The 27,197-nt window shown below is 45.2% G+C and overlaps 1 long non-coding RNA gene across 2 annotated transcripts in view; it reads left to right on the top strand.

The window, feature by feature from the left end:
• LOC140696089 (uncharacterized) overlaps positions 1 to 27,197 on the top strand; it is a 215,847-nt gene that overhangs the window by 61,965 nt on the left and 126,685 nt on the right. For both annotated transcript variants that reach the window (XR_012072095.1, XR_012072094.1), the window contains exon 2: positions 8,297 to 8,565. This is a non-coding gene — a long non-coding RNA (uncharacterized lncRNA). The remainder of the gene's footprint in view (positions 1 to 8,296; positions 8,566 to 27,197) is intronic.

Genomic DNA, 27,197 nt, shown 5'->3' on the forward strand with positions numbered 1-27,197 from the left:
AAGGAGAGCACATTGGAGCTGGGCTTTGACAGATGAGTAGAAATCAGTAGGTTGAGACAGGGTGAGAGAACTACGTGAGCAAAGACTGGAGCTAGAGAAGTGTGAGATGTTTGTGGGAAAGGATGAACTTTATGCTGGAGTATTCTTGCTGTGGGGCCAGATCATGTAGGTGAGGAGTTTGGTGACAGGAAACCTTAAGGATTATGAGCAGGGCAGCTGCAAAGTGAGGGCAGCATTTTAGGAGGAGTTTCAGATGGAAGCATGGGGAGTAAGTTGGGGAGGGGCAGATCAGCAGTGTGGAGACCAGGATTTGACCTGAACTGAAGCAGAAACAGTGCTACCTGGAAGAAGTGGACTCCAGGGACATCACGTAGATGTTCACCTAGACTTGGTGATCAGTTGAATGGATGCAGAGTGTGAGTGAGAAGAGACATGTCCTGATTCTTTAAGCTGCTATGACTGAGTTTCCTTCCCAGAGGTGGGAGATGTTGAAGCTGATATGCCTGGAGCAGGGGGCACCCAGGTGGAGAGCTCCAGAGATGCCTGGCTGGATATAGACTTGGGAGCCATCAACAGACAGATGGTCAAAAGATGGGATGACAACATGAGAGGAGAGAGGACAAGACTGTCCTTCAGTCTGTACTGAAAGGGATGCCATCAAGAGGTGCTCAGAAAGGAGACCTGGGAGGTCATTGACAAAGCCTGACCACTCTTGTATTATGGTGCTAAAGTGCCACCATGACTACTTCCATGGAAAGGATACCAAACTGGTCACAGGGACACCTGTGGTCTTGTGAGGAGAGGATTTGGGAGAAGATGACCTAGAGGCACAGGGACAGTTAACAGCCTACCATACTCCTAGAAACTCAGGGCTCTTTTGGCTGCAAGTGATTGGAAATCTGACCCAAAGTCAATGTATTGGCTCACATCCCTGCACAGTCCAGGGGTAGAGCCAGCTTCAGGTATAGCTGGATATAGGATCTCAGATACTATCAGGGTACATTTCTTTGTTTCTCTGTCTCTCAGTTCCTCCTCCTCAAGGTTGACTCATTCTCAGACAGGTTTTCCCCTTTGGGTTACAAGATAACTTCTGGCAGTCCTTGGGCTACATCCTTTCACATTCAAACCCAGCAGAAAGGGACAAGAAGCTTTGCCTCGTATTCCCAGCAGTTCTGATGTTCACTCTGATTGGACCACCTTAGGTTAAGGGGTCTCTCCAACCCAATCACCATGGCCCAAGAAATGCAATGCCCATTGCTGGACCAGAGAGTAAGGGTCTACCTAGACCACTTGGACTAAAAGTGGGTACATAGGCCCTCAGAGGAAAATCCTGGTTGTCCCTTTTGAAGATGGATACTGTGAGGCAAAAAGAAATGTGCATTCCATCTTTTTTCCCAAGATAATTCTCTATAAAAAAGAAATAAGGAAACTTTCTAACAGCATAAGCAAGTTTATATAGCAAAATGATAAATTCAGTCATTATTTTTTTTAAAAAAGGAAAACACATGATTTAATGGTTAAAAATATCTACTAAAAAGGAGGTCAGAAACTATACTGAGTGTGCAGGAAAACCTTTACATCTGAAACCACGAAATTGCATTTAACTTTGAGCTTCCTAGTGGCCAAGCAAAGAGAAGTCCCAATAACTCATGGAGATCTTGTTCACTGAGAGAAACAGATGGCACTGGGCACTGATTCCACATCCAAATAAGGTATATTGCTTAACAAAACGATAATGTCTCATTGATTTTTGTATAAGATGCTGGAATGGTTTTCTGTGGCTCCTCCTTCTAGATTTCCTCCTGCTAAGTGGACAGCATAGCATAGTTCACGCTTCAGAGGGTAAAGAATTTCAGACCCCAGGCCTAGTCTCTGCTGATTTATTCAGATCCAGCAATTATGCTGGGAGAATCAAGGGAATGGCTGGGTCATCACCAGATCCTCAAAGCTTGTTGGACTTTTGTGGGTTGCTCTGTCTGTACTGGAAGTTAATGCAAAGGGAGAGGTCTCTTTTGTAATAAATCAAGCAGTAGTGAGGGCAAGTGCAGGAAGCTTGCATTTCCTAACACATCAAACAAAATGGCGCCCAGCAGCCAGCGACAGCAGCCTTGGAGAGGCTGGCCAAATTGGATTAGCAGACCAAATGTCTGTTCTGATGCCTGAGAGATGGACGAGGCACTTATTAAATGGTCCACAGGCAGGGATGTTCCGAGTACTTAATCAACCCTTCATTTCCCTCCTCCAGGGAACAGAGAAGCCTCAGTGCCACCCATGGTGAAAAATTACCAATCCCTGCAGGATCTCTCCCTGCCATTTTCACTGCAGAATGTACATGAATTATAGCAAGAGCCCAGAGAAGACAGTGTAAGGATACTCGGCCATGGGGCAGTGGAAACCACATAGATCTGGGGGCAGGAGACCTGGGTGCAAGGCCCAACTCGCCGACCTGCTCACTGTGATGCTGTGGGTCCATCATTCCCATCTCTGGGCCTCAGTGCTCCTTTGAAGGCCTCCTCACTCTGAGGGCTTAAAACAGCCTCTGAGGATGCTTACGGGCGGCAGCAGTTAAAGTGGCTTGTGTAGGCAGGTGCTTTTCCTGGGATGAGGACTTACTCTGCGGCGTAGAGAGGCAGGGTGCCCTTGAATTTTCTCCTTGTAATTTTAATTCAACATCAGCCTGCAGGGTGGAAAGCTCTCTTCTATTCTCTCATCATCTCCCCTTCCTCTTTTCTTGATTAAGAGACTTAAATTTTAGAGCCAGAGATCACCAAAGAGGCCTTCAGGGGACCTCTGTCAGAGCCCTGGAGACGTCCCCCCTATTCTCTGGTAACATCTCTCCCAGGGTAGCTTTTGAGGTGGATTCCCCTTCCCTTGCCCCCACTTCTCTCACCCAAAGATGACACCCTTGATTACGCCCACTTTTCCCCTAGAAGGAGAAAATAAAGGTAGGCGGAGAGGGTCCTGTCTTAGACTGTGCATCAAAGCTCATCACTGCCAGCTTCATGGTGACTTTGACCTCAGCCACCCCAGGCCCATCCTTGTACAGTTTGGGAAACTGAGGCCCAGACATAGGAAGGGCTTTGCCCAAGATCCCAGGGTGAGTTGGCCATGGAGCCGGGGCTGGTCCTCACCAATGCACTCCTCTGCTTTGCCATGGGCCCACCCACCTAAGCCAGGAGAGAGGCCACCATTGAGCCTGGTCAGCAGGGAAAATGGTCTCAGTGGAGCCCACCATCCTTTCCTTGAATGCCCCTCTCCCAGTCCTGAGGCCCGAGATCCCTTCTTGGTCACATGGATGGTCCCTTTGCTGGGTTCTATGTGCACTGGGAGAGTATCCTCTGTTCTTTTCCTCCCAGGAGAATTTCCTATAATTAGAGCAAGCACCCCCACCCCCAGCATGGGGCTGCATGGTAGGACCTGCCAGGTGGGTCTACTTCACTTCAAGGAAGTTTAGTAAGCCTTTCCATAACAATCCTTATTAAGAGCCAAATAGAAACATTAAAGAAAGCAAGATAGAGTCCTTGGGAAAAAATCAACAAACAAACCCCACAAACTTCTAGTTAGAATTTGGGCCCTACCACTCTAATCTGTCCGTTATCCATCAGTGCTGGACCTCATCCCACTGTCATCACCACACTTCAGTAGAACGCTTCTTTCAAGCTGGCCACAACATTTTTCCAGGGTCGAACATTTTTACCTTTGATGTTCCTGCTAGCAGGGTACTCATCCTCACTCTCCACAGTTGGGATGCAGCTTCCACCATCAAGCCCCTCTGACTCCACAAGACTGATGGACAAGACGGTTGGAGAGGGGAGTGAGAAAGTGTCCCTGTTGGGCTCCGGATGCCCCTCCTTTGCATTAAAGGATCAAAGGGAGGGATGAGTTATTGCCTCAGCAGGTTGGGAGTGGCCCTGCTCCCTGTCTTTCCTGGTAGGAGCCGATTTCTTAACTGATATATTTACCTCCCTGGCCCTTTCTTCATCTTTCTGATTAATAGTTAGTTGGGGGTTCTGGGAAATTTACATTCAATTGTTACCATAGCAACCAGCTCTCTCGCACAGTATCCCATAGAAAATGCATTTTGGGCCTTCTGAAGGAGCTGGGTTTACAAGAATCCCAGCGTATACCAGGGCAGAATGCACACAATGATATTCTACTGAAATGAGTAAGAATTACAAGCAAGGATATGAAATGGTCTTATGCACCATAAATTGAGAAGGATGATTTTAGTGCCTTCCCTCTCCCCTTTTTTAATCTCTTTCATTGGACAACCCTCCCTCTCAGTGTTCTCTTTTAGGTCCCCAGAAATTTAGTTCCCCATGGGACAAAGGCAGGACCAGTGCATGGAGGTCATGGGGAGGCTGATTTTCTTTTAGCAAAGGAAGAATTTGTAGCAGGCAGAGCCATCTGAAGATCCAGTTGGCAACCTTGGGAGGTAGTGATCTCCCCATCACTGGAGGTGTGTGAATAGGGGCCTGCTGGAGGGCTCGAAGGAGGATTGCACAGAGGACGGGTGAGGGGTGGTATATGTGGAATCTCTGGGTCCCATCAGCGGTGGGATGGGGGAGTTGAACTGAGCCTGCTTCTGAGACGTGCTCTCATCTTCCCCCCGGCTAAGCAGAATGTCATTTGGGGGCATTTTAGCCCCCTGGGCACCTGGGATGTCCTTTGTGTTCTCATAAACTCAGTGCCCACACCCTGCCTGGCCCATGGGTGAATGAATTAATTCCTTAGGGTTTTATTAAGTGTGTGAGCAGAATCTACTACCTGTTTATGTGTTCTTTAATTATGATAATAAAAATCTACATTTTAAAGCATGGCCAAATAGCATGAACTGAAAACAAACAAACAAAAAATGGCATTGCTTGTAAAACTCCATCCCACATGTTGGAGTCATTCCCTGAATTACAGCTGAGGTATGAAAGTGTTTGTCCCCTACAACCACGTGGAAATGGGGAGGCTATGTGGTGTAGGGGAAAGCTCTGCCTGAAGGGACAGGAAAGCCCCTCTTGGACAAGTCCCTTACCCTCCCTCCATTGTCTCCTCTGTGAATTGGGAGTAATGGAATCCATCAGGAATGGACAGCTGGTTTTCACTTATGACTGGCTCTGACTGATGAGTGGAGGCTGCCCATAGTGTTGTGTACTGGAAAATTCAGTTGTTTCTGGGCTCAGCTAAAGAGTGTGTGGTAATAGATTAGCAATGTCTGCCCTGGGCACCAGATGGGAGGAGGGTGGCCCATGTGTCATGTATTTCCCATCCCTGGACTAGGTGATCCTGGAGAACCCTGATGGCTCCAGATGCCAAGACTTAATGCTTCTAGGTCACCTCAGTCATTCTTCTGCCCTCTTCTTGGCCCTTCACTACTTCTGAGTCTGTAAAATTATGAGGAAGCTGTGAGGCTGCTGCTTCAAAACCTTTTTACATTTTCTGTTCTAAATAGAATAGTCTATGTGAAAGACATCAGAGTTAGTTTGTAAATGAGGCAGATTAGCAGAGAAAAGCAGGATTTAGATTCCAAGGAACTCATGGCCTGCAGCAGCTTGCAGGAGAGCCACAGGCAGAGTGGGGACTGTTGAAGTCTTTGGAAAAGACAACAGTGGATGGACTACTGCAAGGAGTGGATGGATTCAGGTCTGTAGGGATTGATTTGGGGTGCACAGCTGCATTCCAGGACTGAGAGTCCTTCTTGGCAGCAAGAGGCCATTCACGTGAGGGATCGACACCAGACTGCTTTCTTGGGTAGAATACTCTCCACTCTGTTCCCCTTGTCTATCCTCTGGCCTCATCTGCCTCCACTCTCCCCCATCCACCCTGGATTCCAGTTACACTGGTCTCTGTACCATTCCTACATGTACATATTTTTTCTTAACCCCATGCCTTTGCCAGCACTGTTCCAGTCACCTGACATACTCTTTTCCACTCAGCAGACTCCTATTCATGCTTCAAGAGCCAGCCTCAAAGTTATCTCTGAGATGCCTTCCCAACCTCTGGACCATGGAGACTCCTGCGTCCTTAGCCCCTTCTCTGTGTTTAGACCGTCAGTGTTTTCTGCCTTCTTGGTAAATCCCTACTTTGCTAGGTTCTGGGTCAACCTGAACACAGTGGAGTGAAACATCTTAGAATATAGTCATTTTGTGATAGAAAATAAAGATGGTTTAATTCTCTGAGGAGAGCAGGAAGTTTAATTTCTATAGGAGTCCTCCCTGGAAGCTCATCCCTCAGCCAAGGGCTGCCTGAGGGTACAGGATGGATTCCTTTTGCCTGTGCACAGGCCTCTTCTGGGCCTGGGCTGGGCTGGGGGATGGCAGGGGTTGCCCTGTGGCTGGGCCTCACCTCACGAAAGGCCTCATATTTCATCTTTTGATGTTATCTCCAAAGGAGGCTATATGGGTTATATGTTCCATCACAGAGGTACCCTGACCAGATGAAAGCAGAAGATGTTCAGCCAACCAAGTAACACTTGTATTTCATTACCAAACCACACCACTTGTGGTGTGCTATAAATTAATATGCTTTTTAAAATAAATGCTGTGATTATCTTGTGATTAGCAATTATACTGCATTGCCTTTTCTTTGGTATTAAAAGTGAATCACTTAATGTAAAGATTTGAAATATGTCACAATTTGTATAATTGTCTCTGCATATTGCCACTTGTTAGTATACAAAGCACCTCAAAAATTGGAAGTGGCCCAGGCCTCTCTTAGCCTCTGAGAAGCCCCATTGCTTCAGGTTAAGAAAACAATAGCTGTGTGACCTTGGGCAAGTTGCATAAACTGTTTTCCCAGCCTCAGTTTCCTTACCTGCCCCATTTGCAAAATGTTGAAGACAACGCTGCCTTGCAGCATTTCAATAATGAGAAAACTCTGCATGGAATACATAAAATACCCAGCAAAGTTTCATATATACAAACTTCCCTGTAGATGGCAGGTGCCCAGTAATTTGTAGTGGTGATTATCATTATTTTATCAAAATGCCAGTTTATTTCTAGCTGTTTTGATGCCGAATATTCCTATATCTGTTATCTATTTTTGTGTAACAAATGACTTCAAAATTTAGTGGCTTAAAATAACAACCACCTATCTAATCCCAGGATTCTATAGGTTGGCCTTTCAGGCTGGGCTCAGCCAGCAGGTTTTCTGGACTCAGCTGTGATTCCACCTGCTTTTGTGCTCAGCTATGGCTGGCTTTGCCAATTTGGGCTGAGCTCTTCTCGTGTTTGGGGGCCTCTGCTGGGACAACTGGCTGACTTATTAACTCATCTCCAGCAGCCTTCCCTGGGCTTATTCACATGGCAAGGACGAGAGTCCCAAGAGAGTGAGTGGTAGGTGCAAGGCCTCTTGGGGCTAAGGCTTGAAATTAGCACAGTGTCACCTCTGCCACAGTCTATTGTTCAAAGTTAGTCGTGGTCTTGGGGAAACAGACCCCATGTCTTGATGGGAAGAGCTACAAAGTCACATCCACGAAGACGCATAGATACAGGAAGGGAAACAGTGGGGGTCACTTTTGCAAACAATCTACCATAATTCCCCCTTTTAAACAAAAATGAGAGCCTTGAGTTTATTCCTTGCGTGCCCCAGTAAGCAAGCGGGGATGAAGTCTGTTCTTTTCCACTGTCTGATTCAAGCCTATTTTTAGATCTAGCTTAATAAAATGAATTTCACACCTGGATTACTCACCCACTAACAAACACTTTGTTCTTATCGATGCCTGGGACAAACACCTAGGCAGCCTGGATTTGTAGTTCCATTACGTCCAAGCACAATAATTGTTAATTATTTGCTTTATTTGGTTCTGTTGCGTTTGCCAATAGTCAATTACCTATGTTAAGTTTTCTTGTGATCAGTGGGGCTTATCCAATATTGCAGCTTAGCTCAGTTTTTGTCTCAGAGATGTCTTTTCCAAGAGAGTTAAAGAAAACCCTTGTTCACTAGTTTATTGAATATTAGCCTTTATCTGTTTATTTCAAAGGCTCCTTATTCACTGCTGCAAGCACCAAAGTGCTCAGGCTGAGCTCTTAGAATCCAACAAAAGACTAAAGATAAGCCTCCCCTTTGCCTGATCTGGCTAAATCCCAGTACATGGGATAGAGGAAAGAGCGAATCGTGGGATCCTGGAGCATTCGTTTAGCTCATGCCTTAATCTCTGAAACTGCCTTATCCCCTCTAATCTACCCTCCTTGCGGCCAAGAGACCTAACGCAGAGATCTGATTGTATCACTCGTGCTAGAGAGCATTGACAGACCCCATTCGTAAATGCTCCCTATGCTCATGCCCTCCTTATATGACTTTGCAGGTGCACACCTTTGAATCTGGACTAGGCCACGTGATGTCCTTCGGTCAACAGAATGAGGTGGAAGTATCAATGTGCCGGTTCTGAGCCCCAGCCTCAAGATACCTTGCATGTCTCCTTTTGCACTCTTGTGCCTCTGCCATTACCATGAGCAAGACATGCCCACACTGGCCTGGTGGTCCCAGGAAGAAGATAAGACACTCCCATAAGGAACTGAACCACTTCAGCAAAGCCCAGCCAGAACCAGCCAACCTCCAGCTGACCCCAGATGAGTAAGTCATGAGCACAGATTGCTGTTTCAAGCCACTGAGATTTGGGGTGGTTTATTATGTGGCAAAAGCCTACTCATCATTCTTGTGATTAAACCCCAGCACTGGTCCCCTGTAGCTTGAGGTATAAAGTCCAGGCAAAACCTTGCCATATCTGGGCCCAGCTACTTCTCCTGTCTTGGTGCCTCCAGATCTCCCTTTTCATTTTACACTTTAGTAATGACCCCAGATGGCTTGCAGTTCTTCAAATGCATCATGCTGGTTCACATTTCTATGCCTTTACATCTGGTTTGCCCTCTGCCTGGAATGTTGTTCTCCTCCCCTTTGTCTGCCAGGAAAACTCCTGTTCAGCTGTGAAAACCCTTCTCAGGCATTGTTCTCCAAGTCTCACTGTACTCTCCTCTGTGGTAAATCATCTTCACCTCTGTGAGAGGTCTAGACTCATATATATGTCTGTTGTTACCATGTGACGTAGTGTTATGATATGGCCTTTTAGTTCCTCTTTTGGCCATTTTTGCCGTCTATTTGATTGATTCACTTAGGACTAGGATAGCCTTAATTCATCAGTGTATCTCAGTGCCTAGAGCAGTGTTCTGGTTCCAACAATGACTGATGACCAAAGGAGATGTTAGGATCCCTCCTAGTTGGGGAGATTGCCTACAATGGGAAGATGGTTATTTCTTGCTTCCTTACCCTGCCATCCCGCCAAAACTCACATGGTGGGATTTGCCTGTGTTGTGTCTTTTCACTGAGGGTCTAATTCCACCACAGGGGACGCTCAAATGCTTAGTGAACAAATGAGTCCTTGGTCCTTTGTGTCCCGCCATGAGTCTATGAGCTCCTCCAAGGCTGAATCTGGGTTTATCTACCCCTGCGTCCATTGTGCTGGCACTAGGCCTATACATAAGCAGTTTCAGAAAATCCATTTAAAGTTTTTATATTTCTGGCACATCCATCAAATACCTGGCACCATTCTGGGTGCTGCTGATTGGTGGTGACAGAGATAGACATGGGTCCCTGCCATCCATGCATTCCAACTGAGGAGACAGGAAAAAGGAGAGTAAACAACTCAGTTAAATAAAACGTGTCTGTTTGTTCCCATGGCTGGAGGAAGCTTCTGGCATTTGGAGGTTATTCGTGAGTAGTGTCCAACTTAAAATGTAGCTATTTGTGAGGAGTGTTTGGGAGCTGAGGGGCGTCTCAGAAAGAATAGTTAGTTTTTCTCCAGAAAAGTGAACCCTGAGATACAACTAGAAGTCAGTGATGGCTGGTCCTACAACAACAGCCAGGGTGCACCTTGGACAGAGATGGGATGATGGTGTTGAGGGGGAAACAATGTCATTTTGAATATGAGCCCTGTTCTGAATGGCTCTAGGGCACTTTCCAAATTGCAAGTGCCGATTTGCAGTCGAGCTGTTTTTTACTTGGACAACTTTGTATATTGTGCTCTAGGGTAAGCAGTAACAGCGATGTATGTGCTTAATGATGAGGGGGAGGCCAACCAGTAAATAAAATAATTACAGAGTGTGACAAGCGCTTTATATAGGAGCCTGAGATGAAGTTGCGGGGAAGGCAGGGGCTAGATTATGTGGAGCCTTGACCCTGTGGTAAGGGCTTTGGATTTTAATGAGAGTGCATCGGAGACCAGAGGAGAGATAGGATCTGATTTGCGTTTAAAGAATATCACTTACACTGCCATGTAGAGTAAGTTTTCATTTCAATTGAATCAAATATTTCTGGAGAGCGTCCCAACAAATTGGCTGCTAGTTCTTGAAGCCATCGCCTCCCCCTGCTGAATTTCACTACTTCCTCATAGAACTCGGGACCCTAATTTTCCGAGGAGACAAACATTCAATTTCTGGTTTAGATTTGCATTAGAAAGAGACCTTAATTATTCTGATCTCTAACACCTCTGAGGAGCTGATTGAGCTTTTCAGATGCTAAGAGTGTTAATTGGCTGAGGGGCCCAGCTGAGCGGAACCCCCCTCCCCCACCAAATGGGTCGTGAGTGAGGCAGGGAGATGGGGAAGGGGGCTAGAGAGAGGAGGGACACCTCCCATTTGTCAGGTTTCCTGGAGGTCTGAAGAGGGGAATGAAGGGAATCAACACACATCAGTTTTGCCTGCTTTCCATCCTTACAGGTCTCCTCCATCTTGTACTTCAAGATCCAACTCATTTCCACTTATTCCAGGAAGCTCTCCTTACCCCTAGAATCCCCCCACCCTTGCCCCCAGCTGCTTTCTGGGTAGTCAGTGCCTCCTTGGGATCCTCATTTCTAATCAAAGCACTTCTTCTTGCATTGCATAGTTTGTTACTTGGATGGTCCTTCCACTCCAAGGACAAAGACCCATTTCTTGAGGCTCTGATTCCTTGAACAGCCCATAGTGGCTGCTCAGGAACTGTGAAATGAATGAACAATAGAACAAATAATAATAATAATGTTAATAATAATATAATAATTGAAGCCGTCGCTTATATAAGGCCTCCTTTATTCTGTGATGTTTAGTCTCAGAGAAGACATTTAGTCCTCCAATTTCTGCCAGAGCTCATGTCCTACATGAATTACCATTGATAGTTATAGATTTATTTGTGGGATCATTTAATATTTACCACCTCATGAGGACAAGAACACCTGTCTGTTTTATTCATCACTCAATCTGCAGTGCCTAGCCCAGTGCCTGGCACATAGAGGCTTGATAAGAATTCTTGAATGAGTGAATGCTTGCATACCTCCAGTGATGGGGAGTTTTCACTATGTCTTGTGGAAGTCTTGCCCATCTTCGGCACCTTTCCCTGTTGTTTTTTGTATTGAAGCTACATTTGTTTCCCTGGAGCATCCATCTATCTAGTCCTGATTCCTGGACTCTCCCAAAGACAGCTTCTCCCTCCTAGGGAGAAGGCTATGATCTATAAATGTCTCTTCTTAACTCCATATTTAATTAATAAAAATGAGTCAGGAAAAGAAGAAAAAGGGTACAAAGACAAATAGACAAATATCTAGATGAGAAATTTAAACCTGACTGCATCAATAAGCACATTAAATATAAAGGATCTAAATGCCCAAAATAAAGGGCAGAGATTACCAAATTTCATTAAAAAGCAAGCCCCAACTATATGTTGCCTGTAAGAAAAGCATTTTAAATATAAAGACACAAATAGGTTAAAAGTGAATGGATGGAAAAAATATACTATGCTAACACTAGTCAAAAGAAAACTAGAGAGGCTATATTAATTTTTAAGTATATCTCAGAGCAAAGAATATTACCAGATACAAAGATGGTCATTTTATGATTATAAGGGGGAGTCAATTAATCAAGATAACATAATCCTAAATGTTATGCGCCTAACAATAAAGCTTGAAAATGCATAAAGGAAAACTAATAGAACTAAAAGGAGAAATTAAAAAATTAACAATTATCACTGGGGATTTTAATACTCCTCTCTCAAAAACTGGTAGAATGGGTAACCAGAAAAGCAGTGAAAATATAGATGACTTGAATAACACTATTAAGCAACTTAACCCCACCGACATTTATTGACAAATAAATAACAGCAAAATTTACATTCTTACCAAGTGCATATGGCACATTTACCGAGATAGACCCTGTTCAGGACAAGTCACAATAAATCTAAAACAATTCACTTCATACAAAGTATTTTCTCAGATCACACTGGAATTAGATTATAAAACAATAACAGAAAAATCTCCTCCATAAAATCCTCAAATGGGAACTAAATAACACACTTAACTCCTAAGAAACCCATGGATCAAAGAAAGCATGAAAAATGAAATTAGAAGATATTTTGAACAGAATGAAATGAAAATATGACATTAGAATTTGTGAGATGCTGCTAGCAGTTTATGGGGAAATTTCTAGCACTAAATGACTATATTACAAAAAAGAAAAATCTGAAATCAATGACCTCAGCTCCTACCTTAAGAATAGAAATGAAACCCAAATAAGCTGAGGAAAGGAAATAATAAAGATCAAAGTGGAAATAAATGAAACAGAATATAGGAAAACCAAAAGCTGAATCAATGATACCAAAAGTTGGCTCTTTGAGAAGATTGGTAAGAATGATAAACCTCTAATTAGGCTGACCAGGGAAAAAAGAGCAAAGACACGTATTTCTAACATCAGGAATAGTAGGTGATATCACTATAGATTCTCCAGATTAATGAAAGGATAACAAGGGAACATTATGAACAACTTTATGCCAATATATCCAACAGCTTAGATGAACTGGAAAAATTCCTTGCAGGACACTAATTACCAAAGCTTACTCAAATAGAAAAAGTTAACCTGAAAACCCCTTTATCTATTAAAGAAATTGGGTTTATAAGTTATAAAAACCTTTCCCCACTGATGAATTTCACAAAACATTTAAGAAGGAATTATAAAAAGAGTAATACCAATTTAATACAAATTCTTCCAAAAAGTTTGAAGGAGTAAGGGAAAGGAGGAGGAAATATTTCCCAATTCATTCTATGAGGCCAGCTTTACCCTAATACCAAGCAGACAAAAGCACTACAAGAAGAGAGAACTACAGTCCAATAATCCCTTATGGACAGAGGCTGAATTCAACAATAGACTACAAGGATAATGCATCATGACCAAGAAATTTTCCCTGGAAATGCAGGGTTGGTTAAAATTCAAAAATCAACCCATGTGATTCACATACTAACAAACTAAAAAAAGAAAAAAAAATCTCATAAATACAGAAAATGCATTTGACAAAGTCCAACATGCATTTCTGATAAAAGCTGTCAGCAAACTAGTAGGGGGAAGGACTTGCTCACTCTGATGAAGGACATTTATAAAATCTCAATAGCTAACATCATACTTAATCATGAAAGACTGAGTGTCTTCCCTAAGATCAGGAATAAGACAGGAATATCCATTCTTGCCACTTCTATTCAACATTGTATTGGCATTCTTAACCGGTGTAATCAGGCAAGAAAAAGAAATGAGACACCCAGGTTGGAAAGTAAAAAGTAAAATTGTCTTTGTTTACACACTATGTAATCATCTATGTAGAAAATCTATTGGAATCTACAAAAATCTACTAGAAGTAGTAAATAAGTTTTGCAAAGTTGCAGGATCAATTTACAGTATTTCAATGTATTTTACACACGAGCAACAAAGTTGGAAATAGAAAGTTTAAAACTTACCACTTACAATAGTATCAAAAGATATAAAATACTTAGGATAAATTTGAGGAAAGTTGTGAAAGACCTGCACCTGGAAACTATAAAAATACCACTGAGAGAAATTAAAGAAAACCTAAAAAAAAAGAACTTGGAAAATCAATAGTGTTCAGATGTCAGTTCTCCCCAAATTGTGAGCTATAGATGCAATACAATCACAATCAAATTCCCAACAGGGCTTTTTGGCTGAAATTGATGTGTTGATTCTAACATTCATTCTAAAATGCATGTAGTCCATAACAGTGTAAATAATTTTTGAAAAAGGACAAAACTGGAGGGCTCACACTACCTGAATACAAGACCTATAAACACATAGGAATAAAAAAAAGATACTGGCATAAAGATAAATAGATGAATGAAACAGAATAAAGAGAATAAAAAGGCAGAATAGAGAGTCCCGAAATATAACTGTATGTATATGGATGACTGATTTTTGACAAAGGTGCAAAGGAAATGCTGTGGAGAAAAATAACTTTTTAACAAAGGCTAGGACAACTGAATATTCAGATTTTTTTTAAAGGCCAAAAAAACCAAAAATGTGGATTTATACCTTGCGCTTTATATAAAAATTAATTCAATGGATCATAGACCTAAATGTAAAACCTAAAACTATAAATTTGTTTTACAAGGAAGCAGAAGACAAAATCTTCATGACCTTGGACTGGGCGAAGATTTCTTAAGTATGTCACCAAAAGTGCAATCCACAGAAGCAAATTTGATAAACTGGACTTGATCAAGTTAAAAACTTTTCTACAAAAGATATTGTTATGAGATTCTAAAAGATAAGCAACAAACTAGAAAAAATATTTGCAATTCATATATTTGATAAAGGACTTATATCCAGAATATAGAAAGAACTCTCAAAACTCAATAATATGAAAATAAGGAATCCAGTGTAAAAATGGACAGAAGAGTTGAACAGATGCTTCATCAAAGAAGGTATAGGGATGGCAACTAGGAACATAAAAATATGCTCATCATCAGTAGTTATCAGGGAAATGCAAGTTAAAAACCACAACAAGATGCCACTCACTGGTATTGAATATAATAACCTGCTGGTTTGAATATAAAAGGACAGTTATTTTGGAACTTGGCATTTCTTAGAAAGTTAAATTTACACCTACCATATGATCCAGCCATCCTACTCCTGGGTATTTACCCAAGACAAATGAAAGCGTATGCCCATTTAAAAGACTTGTACACAACTGTTCATAGCAGCATTATTTATCCATCATCAGGTAAATGGGTAAACAAAATATGGTACCTCCACACAGTGGAACACTATTCTGCCATAAAAAGGAATGAATTATTTCTGCAAACAACATGTGTCTATCTCAAAATAATCTTAAAATAATTATGCTGAGTGAAAGAAGCCAGACAAAAAAAGTATATATGTTGTATTCCATTTAGAAAATTCTAGAAAATGCAAGCTAATCTATAAGGACAGAGCAGATCAGTGAGGATGGGGTTGGGAGGGATGGATTATGAAGGACACAAGGAAACCTTTGGGAATGATGAATATGCTCACTCTCCCGATTGTGGTGATGGTTTCATGGGGTTGTGGGTGTGCATGTGTGTGTACGTACATACATATATATGTCAAACCTTATCGAATTATATACTTTAAATATGTACCGTTTATTGTACATCAATTATATTTAAAGAGCTGTTTAAGTACATCGGAACCTTAGTAAGATATATACACACACATGTAAACTCCTGAGCCCTGCCCTCGGTCTACTGATTATGTGGGGAGGAGGCCTAGGATGGCAGTGTTGCAATTCTGACGCACACCAGTTTGAGAGCCATGGCCCCATAATGTTGAAATTCTTTCCTGTGGCCTGGGTTGCTCCGCTCTCTCTTTCCCTGCTTTCCTTGAAAGCCTTACCTCTCTTACTCCCCATTTCATTCTCTAACCTCCAGCCAGCCCATTTGTCTGAGGTTCCCTGACGGGTACATGATCTTATGACCTTGAGGCTTTGTAGACACTGTTCCCTACCTGGGATACCCTTTTGCTTTTCTTCGGTTGACTAATTCCTACTCCTGCTTCAAAACCCTGCTCAGGTGGCACCTCCTCTGAGAAGCCTTCCTGGCCACCCTACTCTCTGTCTGAGGCTCTCCCATATATACTTTTTTCCTGGGGACATCTCTGAACTTTGTTTTCCTGATCTGTAAAATGAACCTAAGAATAATACTTACCATGGAGGATTGTTTTAAACTCAATGAGCTAACAGATAAACTACTTAGTATAGCTCTTGGTATGTATTAGAATTCAACATATGGTGGGTACCCATCTTTTCTATCAAATGTAGCTGTGTGACCTTGGGCAAGTTACTTAATCTCTCTGTTCCTCAGTTTCCTCAGCTGTAAAATGGGGGTAAAAGATTACCTATCTTACTAGGTTGATGTATCATTTTATTTTACTTTAACAACACAAATAGTTTGCTCAAATGAGCTGATGTATGTAAAACACTCAGAATGAAGGTGCTGGATTTGGCAATTAGCAGGGGAGTGTAGAGATTTGTTTTAGAGGAGGCAGAAGCCCAACTACAGGGATGGAGGAGTGAATGACTTGGAAAGCTGAGAAAGGGACGTGGAGGCAGCTCTTTAGAGCTATTTGGATGGGAACAGGAGGAGAAGAAGGGAGGGTGGTAGCTTGAAGGAGGAGGGTGTGCAAGGGTTGAAGAGAAGATGCAGTAGGGTGGGAGTGCCTACAGACACAGGAGAGAGCAAGGGGGACAGAGGACAGAGCGAGGGAGAGGGACTGCATGTGTGTACAGTGGGAGGTGAGAAGTAGTCTGGCAGGGAGGGAGCGACTGCCTTCATTAGTGCTCACTGCCCTCCACACTCTCAGTGGAGCAAACTCAGATGTGGAAGGGGAGGTGGGTGGTGTATGGGGGTTGTTGGGGAGGGTGGGAGAATTGTGAAATAGCTCTTGAGAGTGTGGGGAGAATTATAAAAGACTGACAGGTGGTGCTGAGTGGAACCCAGAATTTGGAAGGGTGCCAATCTGCGCAGAGCTAGGGAAAAGGAGATTGATGCACCTGCAGCTTTAGCCACTGGGGTGGAGGATGGAGAAAGTGGAGGGTAGCATTGCTTTAGGACTGGGCTAGATCACTGGTAGGCGAGCCAACTTGTCTCCATTTGCCTGGGACTGTCCTGGCTTTAAAATTGAAAGTCCCAACCCCTCAGAACAGTTGGTCACCCAACTGGGCAGAGTGGTGACAGCACGGGGATCCAAGGGCTATGAGGATGCTGGTTCCCGGGATCAGTGCCAGGATGGGGGGCTATGCAAGGGATGGACACTCAGGATATGATAGTGGGAGGCTGGGAGGGAGGTTAAGGACCTAAAGGTGTTCTTCACCTGTCTTCCCAGTGCCTGAATAGTGCCAACCCCTCTACCGAGGCTCTGAATACTTTTTCAGAGACTGCAAGAGCAGACATCCATGTGCTACTTTCAATTTTTGCCATAGCCATACAGCTTCTGCACTAACTTTTCTTCAAAATCAGCTCCTGAGTAAATCTGTCTTAAAAGGACACAATCTCTACCCTAGATGGAGAAAACCAGAGAAACCACACACACTGCTACCAAACAGGTGTTGGATTCTAACTGCCTGACAAGGAGTGAGTCTGAGGATACTCCTTCTCTGATAACCTGGGAGGGGCGCCAGCATCAGGGAGGTGTTTAAGATGCGCTGTGCCAGACAGAGCCCTTCATCTGCTCAGGGGGATGGAGACTCAATGGGGGCTCAGCACTCCTGGGGTACTGAGGTCTGTGTCCCTTTACTACTTGCCCCCTCATTTTGGAAAATGCTGTGGTAAAGCATTGAGACTGTAGGTCCTCTTGATGTTCTCAAGAGTCAACAACAGCTGTGCGTTTAAATACCGACATGCCACTTTGGTGGTATTTCCCTGAGAAGTCATATATAGGCTCAGACAATGTTACAGCTCAAAAGGTTCCTGTGGGCCCTGGTGATCTGAACCTCATATCCCACCCCTGCCTGCATTTTTTTTGTTTCCCAGAGGTAGAAACTGAAGCCCAAAGAGGACAGGGACTTAACCAGGGCCACCCAGCTGGAGCTGGGAGACTCGTGCCCTGGCCTTCCCAACTCGGCAGTCACACGTCGTTGGCTGCTTTTCCCAATCCTTCCCCACTTTGCCTTCAGAGACAATTTTGCTTCTTGATTTCTGACTTCTTGTCAGCTGTGATTAATGAGGAAGGCTCCCGCATACATGATTTTCAGCTGTACCCAGTTTACGACAAACAGATTAGACCATTTAAGTCAGAATAATGCTATTTAGCAAAGCTGGATTTAGAGCTGGCAGAAATTAAGAAGATTAATTTAAAGGTAAAAAAAGGGGGGACAATCATAGATCAACACCTGAAAAATCTCACTGCCTGTACACATCCCTAATTGAGAAGTATGTGGACGATTCCATCCGTGAAATTCAATTATCATGCAAGCCAGAGGAAGCAGCTTCCCTGGGGAAGAAACTAGGCAGCCCAAATCAAAACGACTCCACCTGTCTGTTTTCGTGTCAAAAGAGTGAGAAAATCTGCCTTGGTGACGGTGAAATATGGACGGTATGCATCAACATTAATGAAAATTTCCAGGGGTCCCTTTCCATAATGGGATTACCTCCCCAGCTCCTCCATCAGAGGTCAGCCCAGAAAAACCTCAGAGACTCCACGAACAAAGCCTCTGGATCCCTAGGACAGCCAGCACCAGCACCCTTTTTCTGATATCCTTTCCCCTCAGCCTCCAGGCAAGACTGGATGGGGCTTGCAGACAAAAGGCTCTCTCAAGCCCCGCACCCTTTCCACTGATTAGAGGCTTCTTAACCCAAGCAATCAGCAGAGAAAACTCAAGACAACTGTAATGATTACAAATGAGCCAATGGTAATTGACCCGCCTTTTAACTGCAGGGAGGTGGGGTAGGGAGGCAGATTTGTCAGCACTTGCTTTGTCTCTCCATCTTGGCTGAGATTCACCCTGGAGCACACTGCAACCCCTGATCTGCAGAAGAGCAGGACGGAAACTTCTTTTAATTCATTGTTTTGGGTGGTTGGGCTACTGTGCTGAGAGGTTTACAGTTTGCAAAGTGCTTTCACATTCATCAATGCAGAAAATTCAACTCAGGAAACCCTGAGATGATGTCTCCCATTATACAGATGAAGAGACTGAGGTTAAGTGATTGGGCTCAGCTGCTTGAAGGATCCTGGTTGGATTCCAGTCTCACGAGTGTTTGGTGCTGCACTAGTTAATACAGAGGAGAGTGCAGTCTCAGTCTTTCAGGGGCTGGTGTTCTGGAGGGAAGGACTAGACACAGACTGGGGAGATCATCATGGAAGGTCAAATGTGATATGGTTGTCAGAGCCGGTGCCAGGGAAAGGTCAAAGATGGAAGAGACTGCATGATGAAGAAAACATCCGCAGGACAGGGGTCAAGTCTGTCTTGATTACCATTGTAGCTGCTGCGCCTGACCATAAATAAACTCGGGATAAAGCAGATTTCAAACATATCTTTTGAATAAATGAATGAATGATGGTGATGTCCCTTGAGACAGGCTTTAAAGGACATAAAGAACTTGGGGGATTTGGAGGTGAGCAAGTGTGTTGGAAAATTATTGACCAGAATGGAACACACAAATTGTAGGATACCAAAATTGCAGTAATACTGGGTTTGCTGAATCTGTGATGGGTACAGACAAGCTCTGGCTGATAACAATGTGGTTTTGCTCATTTGTAGAAATCCAACAAATCTTTGCAGCATTAGCTCATGGAGGGTGACAGACAGATCTCTCATTCATGTGTATCCTCCTTCTCTCAAAGACACTGGGAGCGCTGCTTCAAGGATCACTTCTTTGGTGACTTAACAGTTTCCAAGTTAGTTTCTCTCTCCAGGAAAGATTTTGAATTCTAGTGGCTAGTCCCAGATTGGAGCCGGATTAAAGAGAGAGGAGAAAACTCAGTGAGAAGGGGAAAGTTCTGTGTTTAATTGGAGACTCATGTACTTTTCAGTGTAATGAAAATCCACGAAGGTGACTCTTCATGCTGTCTTTTGTGTCCTCAGGAGCACTTATGAAGGGAGCAACTAGTGTCAGGGCAGACTGTCCAGTGCTACCCAGGAGGAGCTTGCTGAGCTGCATGGAATGGGGAACATGGTCTCCAGCCTGAACCATGATCTTCACATTTGTGGTCTGAGACAGGAGGGTCCCATTGGCTCCAGGTCAATGTGAGAGTCAACAACTTCCTAGAAGGGCGAAGTGTGAGGAAAATCTGCCTGTCCCTGACTATCAGATTCTCATTTCAACCTCTCACCTAAAAATAACAGTGGGTTTGCCAAGCCCTGATCAGGCATGGTTTGTGGGAGAAAATGTGATGGCCCCATTCCGGGGCTGGCTGGTTCCACTGTAATTCCCTTCCCTTCCAGTCCCTGACCTCCATGGATTGTACATCTCCTTTGCCATCAGACACCTGATTAGGTTCAGTCTAGGGAGAGCTGCAGGTAATGGGAGGATGGAAGGTAGGAGAGGTCAGGTATTTCTTCTCCCATCCTGCTCTAGCATCATGTCTCTTGCGGGGACTGGGTCCCTCTGTGACTGCCGTGAGCAGGCAGCCACTTCTCTGTATCTTCTGCTCTCCTGAGGCTCTCAGAATACCATTTCTTCCCTCTGCCCCTCTGGGCCTTGGGGTGCAGTGGCTCCTGCTATGATGAGTCTCTGGGTGCTTCACCATCCTTCTCAAAGCCTTACAAGTGGTCCCTTTGCCAAAGTCTCTTCAGTGAATAGATTTATATTTCCCACCCGGATCCTGATAGAGAGGAGATTTCAGGCTGGAGATCAGGGTTCCCTGCCTCGTTCACCTCTGGACTCTTCTGGTCTGATCGCAGAGCCTGACTTTTACACCCTCAGTACATAGAGACAGAAGTCTTCTCCAGGAACCCACGCAGTTTGAGAGGATCCTCTGCCTTCTCCCTTGTCTCTCAGCCTGTAGGATGGCCCTTCTCCTGGGCTTCTTCATAACAGGGAGCCTGCACACATCAGGAGAGGAAATGCTCATACCTCCAGGCCCTGCGGCTTAAGGTCCTGGCTGCTGGTCCTAGTGTCCAGTTACTTGTTTCACTCCCTAGAGCCCTTGGGGTCTCTAGAAATGACAGGTGTATCGTGCAGCTCACATGGGCAGATAAGGAATACCACAGTCACTGAGGAGAAGGGCCTTGCCCTAAGTTCAAGCTTAGCATGTCCAAGTGGAACCAGGTTTTGGGAGGAAAAAGCTGACTTTTAGGATTGGCTAGACCTGAGTCTGAATTCTGGACCCTCCTCTTATCCTCTGGGTGGCTGTGGGAAAAACATTAATTGCTGAGTCCCTTTCCTCATGTGTAAAGCAGGAGTGATAATCTTCAAAGTTACCGAGAGGATTGCCTGTGGTGTAGACGGGGAGGGCTGAGATGCGGGCTGGCCCTGTGACCCACAAGTGCTCATGCTCAGATCCTCTCATGCAGGTACAGTGCTCCTGAGAAAGCAGTTTCCCATCTGTACTTTCTCTCTCCTCTACAAAATGACCCTCATAATCCCAAATGCAGCCTTTTATGTGAAGATCGACTCAAACCCCCATCCTCATTCTGAGGATGATCCAATGCTCCCAAAGATTTCTGTAAATTCTGAGGGTACTTCTTTTCCCGTGGGCACCTTAGGCTCTGAGGTAGTCCCATTTCTGGATCATCGTTTTTACCTCACCCTGTTGTTTCTTTCCTGTACTGTTAATGAGATATAAAATGCAGCCCTTTACACAATTTTTACAAAAACGAACTCCCCCAGAACAGAACAAAGCTTGCCCTTTGCTGTAGCAGGCTCTGGGCGTCTTCTCCATTTCCTTTCCTTTCTTGCCCCTTACTCCTGGCTGTCCTGGGAACTCCAAATTCTCACTGCCATGCTGAGCTCCGCAGTCTGGTGCAGCCCCTGCTCCCCAGTTCTGCTACAGGCCACCTGTGCCCACTGAATCTCTCATGTGTACCCAGGAGAACAGAAGGGACTTTCATCTCACACTCCCCTCCCTCTTTGAACACAGCCTCTGGGGTACACAGTACTGTTTTTCCTCCATGACCTAGACAAGGCTCTGCCACCAGTGAAAAAAAAAAACCTGTCGATTCTTTCTTCCACTTGCACACTTTCTCAAGGGATCCGGGTGGAGGTGGAAGCGGGGCTGCCCTCTCCAATCCCCCAGTCCTGGTTTGGGACCCTGGCGCTGCACTCATGTGCTGGAGACCTTGGGATGTTCTAGGCATGAAACACTTTTTAAAGTCTGCTTGAAAATCTTTAGCATAAGCAAGCCAGGGCTGAAAGTAGACTTCTGTAAGAATGTATGGTTGAGGGGTGATGAAGGTCGGACAGCCCTGGGAGCTGTTCCACAGGCATCACCCACCATGTATACAGCAGTGTAACTGGGACTGCATGGTCAGGTGTCCTTCAGGTGGGTGACCAGGTCACCGTCTCTGGGCCTTTGTGTCCTCACTGTCAGATGAAGGTGTGGGGCTGAGCAAACTGGAGCCCCAGCCCTGCGTGTGCCCAGCCTGCACCCTGAGCCTGGCGAGCTCTCAGCCGGAGCACAGACATCCTGGCACAGGAGCCTGTGCACACACGCTCTCAGCAGAGCCCACATCTTCTCTTGATCACTTTCTCTCACCTTGTCCTTGTGTCATAGATAGGATCCCATCTGTCACACTAAGCCATCTGCTTCCTCTCCTGCCATCTCTGCTGCCCAACTCTAAGTAAATTAAAAAACAAAGAGGCAGGAAGCCGCTGACAGCTGCATTTATCCTCATTTCTGCGCCTGGCAATGGGAGCTGAAGGGCCTGCTCCGTGGGTCTGAATTAAAGATTAGTTCGGGCTGGTGAAGAGGGAACAGTCCTGGGGCAGTGACATCGTGACACCAACGACACCACAGGTGACAATGAATGTGGGCTTGGGCGGAGGAGGAGGGGATTGGGGCCAGCATGAGGGGCAGTGGTGGGGCACTGGCTTTGGAGATGGACAAAACTGAGGTCCAGTATGGTTTGCTGACCAGGACTGAGGGCTCAGAGAGGCAGCTCCCATTCCAGCTCTGCCTTATAAATTACTGACCTCACAGAGCACTCGAGAGACTAAGTGAGGAACATCAATTTTGGGTTGATAGAAGATGTGGGCCGGTGCCCCACAGAGAGCAGGTATTTCTGGGGACTTGGGGTAGGAGGCAAGGAAGAGGATGGGGTGGGCAGGAAGCCTTTCATTCAGGGAAGGGCACTGGGGAGGAGTTTGTGACCCAGGTCTCCTCTGTGGGCCTCAGTCTTTGCATCTCTAAAATGGGACTAGGACTGTGGGGCAAAACCCTAGGGAACATTCTGAAGGAGCAGGATAAATGGGATGAACCTGGGGGACATGCAGGTCAGAGGAACTGGAGATCCAACATGAGGGCTGCTGCTGTGGCTTCTGGTGTAATGGCTCTGTGGAGGATTTTGTTACTGTTTCTCTTGTTTTCTGCCCTCCTGTAACAAGATCGTAATTGCCCCACCTCACTGACATCAGACTTGGCCTCTGAAAGTTAAGGGAAGTGCCATGTGTCAGTTCTGAGTGGCAGCTTTCTGAGCCACCACATATTTCTGTTACTGCTCTTTCCCTTCTTCTATGGGACTGAAATAAGGTGTTCTCATCTAGTCTGGGTCTGGAAATGAAGATGGAGTGGAACAGAACCAACACTGACCCACAGCAGATATGGATGAGAGCCAGAAATAAATGTTGTTAGTTGTTGACATTTCAGGGCCATTGACAAAAAGCTGACTAATTCAGGCCCCTTCGAATCCAGGCTGGTCCCAACCTGCATCTTGGAAAAGAGATGCAGCCTGCACCTACCTGGATCCCTGTAATCTCTGGTGTTTGTTTGTTTTCTATGACCCTCTTGGGCCTCAGTAATTTTGCCTCTGAAATAATTGGGTTGTGGGCAGTTGAGAGTCAACAAGGGAAGGGGAGGGTGGAGGGACACACAACTATGTCATCTCCAGCCCCAGAGGACGCTCACAGGGTAGGCAGGTATGCGGCACACATAGAAGTGGTCATCATGTCCCCCTCTTGCTGTCAGTGGCATAGCTCTCTGAAACTTAAAGAACTCACCGTCACAATTGCTGGGGTCCAGGATGTGGGCCGTGCTCCTCCCATGCCAGGCTCCCACAGTTAGAGAGAGGCCTCTGCAGCTCATTTCCAGGATGTAAGCTCAGACCTCCCTGCATATCAGGGTCTGAGTCCCTCCTTTCTGACCCAACCGAACAGAACTCATCATTGGAAAGTGACCAGGTTCTAACTGTGTCATGAAGGTGTCGGGGTAGGCGGATAGTTTAACTCAGCTTCAGAATGAAAGCTTTGACATGTAGAGAGAGGGGATAGTTACTGGCAACACAAATCCTCTTTCTACTGTCCTGAGATATTTAATTCTGGCCCCAAACATGACTATTCCATTCTGTAAGGCGGGAGCCCTTTAGGCAGCCAGGTCTTTTTGGAGGAGAGATTTGTCTTTTGCGGGGTATCCTGGCTTCTGGACATCCTGCCTATGTTTGTGCTTGACTCACTGCAGAAGCAGAAAAGCTGAACACTCACTTTCCAGGCCCCAGGCACTCAGACCCACCTGCTCCAGTGACACAGAGGGACAGTGGAGGCTCCATCCTGGTGCAGCAGCAGCACCCAGGCTCCAGGGGCCGTGGTGGCAGTGGGGTGGGTGGTGGCATCTGGTGCCCAGTGAGCTGTGACTCACAGGACTTGGGGCCAGTAGTGGTGCCCTTGATAGCCAGACTCTGTGTTGGCATTCTGGCTGTGGTCCTGGCCCCTGCCCATTTTCTAATCCTAACTCTGCGTCTGTCCCAACCACACTGTTAGTGCTCACTGTGCTGTCCCGAAATGTACTTTCTGCTTATTATTAGCTAGAGCTTGTTTCTGTTGCTTGCCAGTAGGAGCCCAGAAGTTTACAACACCCTCCTCACTGGGCAGGTCAGCATCTTGTCCCAAGTAGGTTGTCAGGGGATTCTTTCCAGGCATGCATGGTTCTATCTTTGAGGAGTGTTCTGGAAAATAAATTTTGTTATATTCCCAGGAATATTTTAATGCTTCTTGTAAATTACCACCCAGACAGCAGGTCTGGCAGTTAATTCCTTAATCTGGTTCTGAGCACGGCTGGCCCCATTCTCATGAGGAAGTCGTGTTGGGGTGTAACATAGGTGTGATGTAGTGGTTCCAGTCACACATAACAGGCAGCTCCTATTCTGGGCGTTGGACAGGAGGGGGCATCTGTCACAGCCTCATAGATGTCAGTCCCAGAAAGCCCCTTGAGATGGTCTAGTCAAGTAATTTTCAGAATGGTGCTGGCAAACCAGCTGTATCAGGATCACTTGAGAAGCCTGTGAAAATGTGTGTTTTAGTGTCCCAAGTCCAGGATCTGCATTCTGCTTCTCTAACCTAACTTGCAGACCCCAATGTAGATGGGGAAAGGACCCAGGCCTCCAGACCCTCAGGTACTCAGTAGCCCCTCTGCAGTCCTGAAAGTAGATCCGACCCCTCTCAGGCAGGAAAGCATGATCTAGGTTGGCTGCCAGCAAGGCCAACCTGGTGGGGAGGGGCATGCTGCTTCTGGAAAAAAAACGATGATGAGTATGGAATTTATAATCTGGCTATTTCAGCAAATATTTGTGTACTTTGCTGAAAGGTGCACTTTCAGATCAATTCTACACTGCATCTTTTTCAAATTATTCTAACCTGGCAGAATTGAGTTTATTACTGATGGAAAAATAATAAACTCAGGAATCATTCACTACTTTCTACCCTTAGGAGTCAGCCCAGGTTTTTAAAAAGTTGGGAAAGTCCAGGATGACCCCAGGTTTCCTGAATAAGGGACTGGGGGATGAAATAGGAACTCGGTGGAAGGACAGGCTTGGGGGAAGTGAGACATAATGATTTTGTGGTGTGTGTGAAATCATCGTAGGAGTATTGGTAGGCAGAGGCCAAACATGTCTGTCACTTAGGAGAGAGGTTTAGTTTGAAAGCAGAAAGTGAAAACCTTCAACACAGGTAAGATGGTTTAGAGATAGTGTTTTCTGTGATAAGTGAAAAGAGACTTCCTCGGTCCCTTTGCCCACTGGCAGGAAATGGGGGTGGGTTAGGGAAGGAGGAGTGAGTAGTGAGAGTCTGGGACCAAAGGGTTTATAAATTTCATCTAGCACTAACATTCTGCTGCTCTGTTAATAACATTTGTGAACTCAATTAAATTCAGTTTAATTCGACTCAACTCATTTCAGTAGTTCCAGTCACTCTGCTGAGCACAATTCAACTCATACAGTATTTATTGTACACCTACTATGTTTTAGGCCCTCAGGTTCACCTGTGAACCTGAGATGGTCTTCATCCTAGTGGACTCCCACTTGTCATATTTGGCAGTGGGTCAGGGTGAGATGTTTAACTGAACATGTCAGGACTGAAGTCCAGAGAGAGGAGGCAACACTCCCAAGTCATAGAGCAAAGTGGTGAGAGAGGCCCAAGCCAGGATTCCTGACCCCCAGCCCAGTGTGGGGGATTTCTCTGAAGCAAGGTAAAGCCAGGAAAAGGAGGTAGGATATGAATGGTCAATGTGAAAATATGATTAGTATTTGATTATTTGCACAAAGGATTAACAGCTAGGTTGGCTCTAGAGTCCCCCTGAGGACAGCAACAGGGTTTTGGGACTCACTGCAATAATTAGTGTTTCTTGAGCTGGATGAGTAGATGAGAGAATCTCAGGACTCGGGTTATCCCATTCAATTTCCTGCTATTTAAAAGAGTCTTGCACAGCTCCAATGACAAGGATCTAACAACTATCCAAGGTAGCTCATCTCTCATTTGGGCAGCTCTGACTATTGGAATTTGTTTTTTTACAGTGAAGTGAAATCTCTCCTGCTGGGAGATTAGTTCCAATCCACTAATTTGTCTTAGCACAGCCCCCGAGTACCACAGATCATGTCTGTTCCCTTTGTCCTGGACAGCCCCTCAGAGATTTGGAAATGACCAAGCCCCACTGAGCCTGTCTTCTCCAGGTTAAGTGCCCCAGGTCCCTCAGCCATTGGGTCCTCTCCCCATCCTGTCGTCTCACCCCTTCATGCATTATGGTTCTCCATTGCCCCCATCCCAGAGCTGAGCACAGCACTCCAGAAGTGTGGGATGGACACATCCTGTGATAAATGAGTTCTTTAATGCTTATTGCAGGACCATTTTCGTGCTTATATTGCCTGTATATCAGCCTGAGACAAATGACCTTGTGACTCACTGTCCATCTGCCAATGACCCCTTGCTTCCACTCACTTAAGGACACAGGCACCTCCTGATACCTTTGTCTATATGGGGGAGGGGTGGGACAGGCAGGGCCCAATGAAAGTGG

The sequence above is a fragment of the Vicugna pacos genome, chromosome 4 (genome assembly GCF_048564905.1).
Source record: "Vicugna pacos chromosome 4, VicPac4, whole genome shotgun sequence".
Taxonomy (NCBI): domain Eukaryota; kingdom Metazoa; phylum Chordata; class Mammalia; order Artiodactyla; family Camelidae; genus Vicugna; species Vicugna pacos.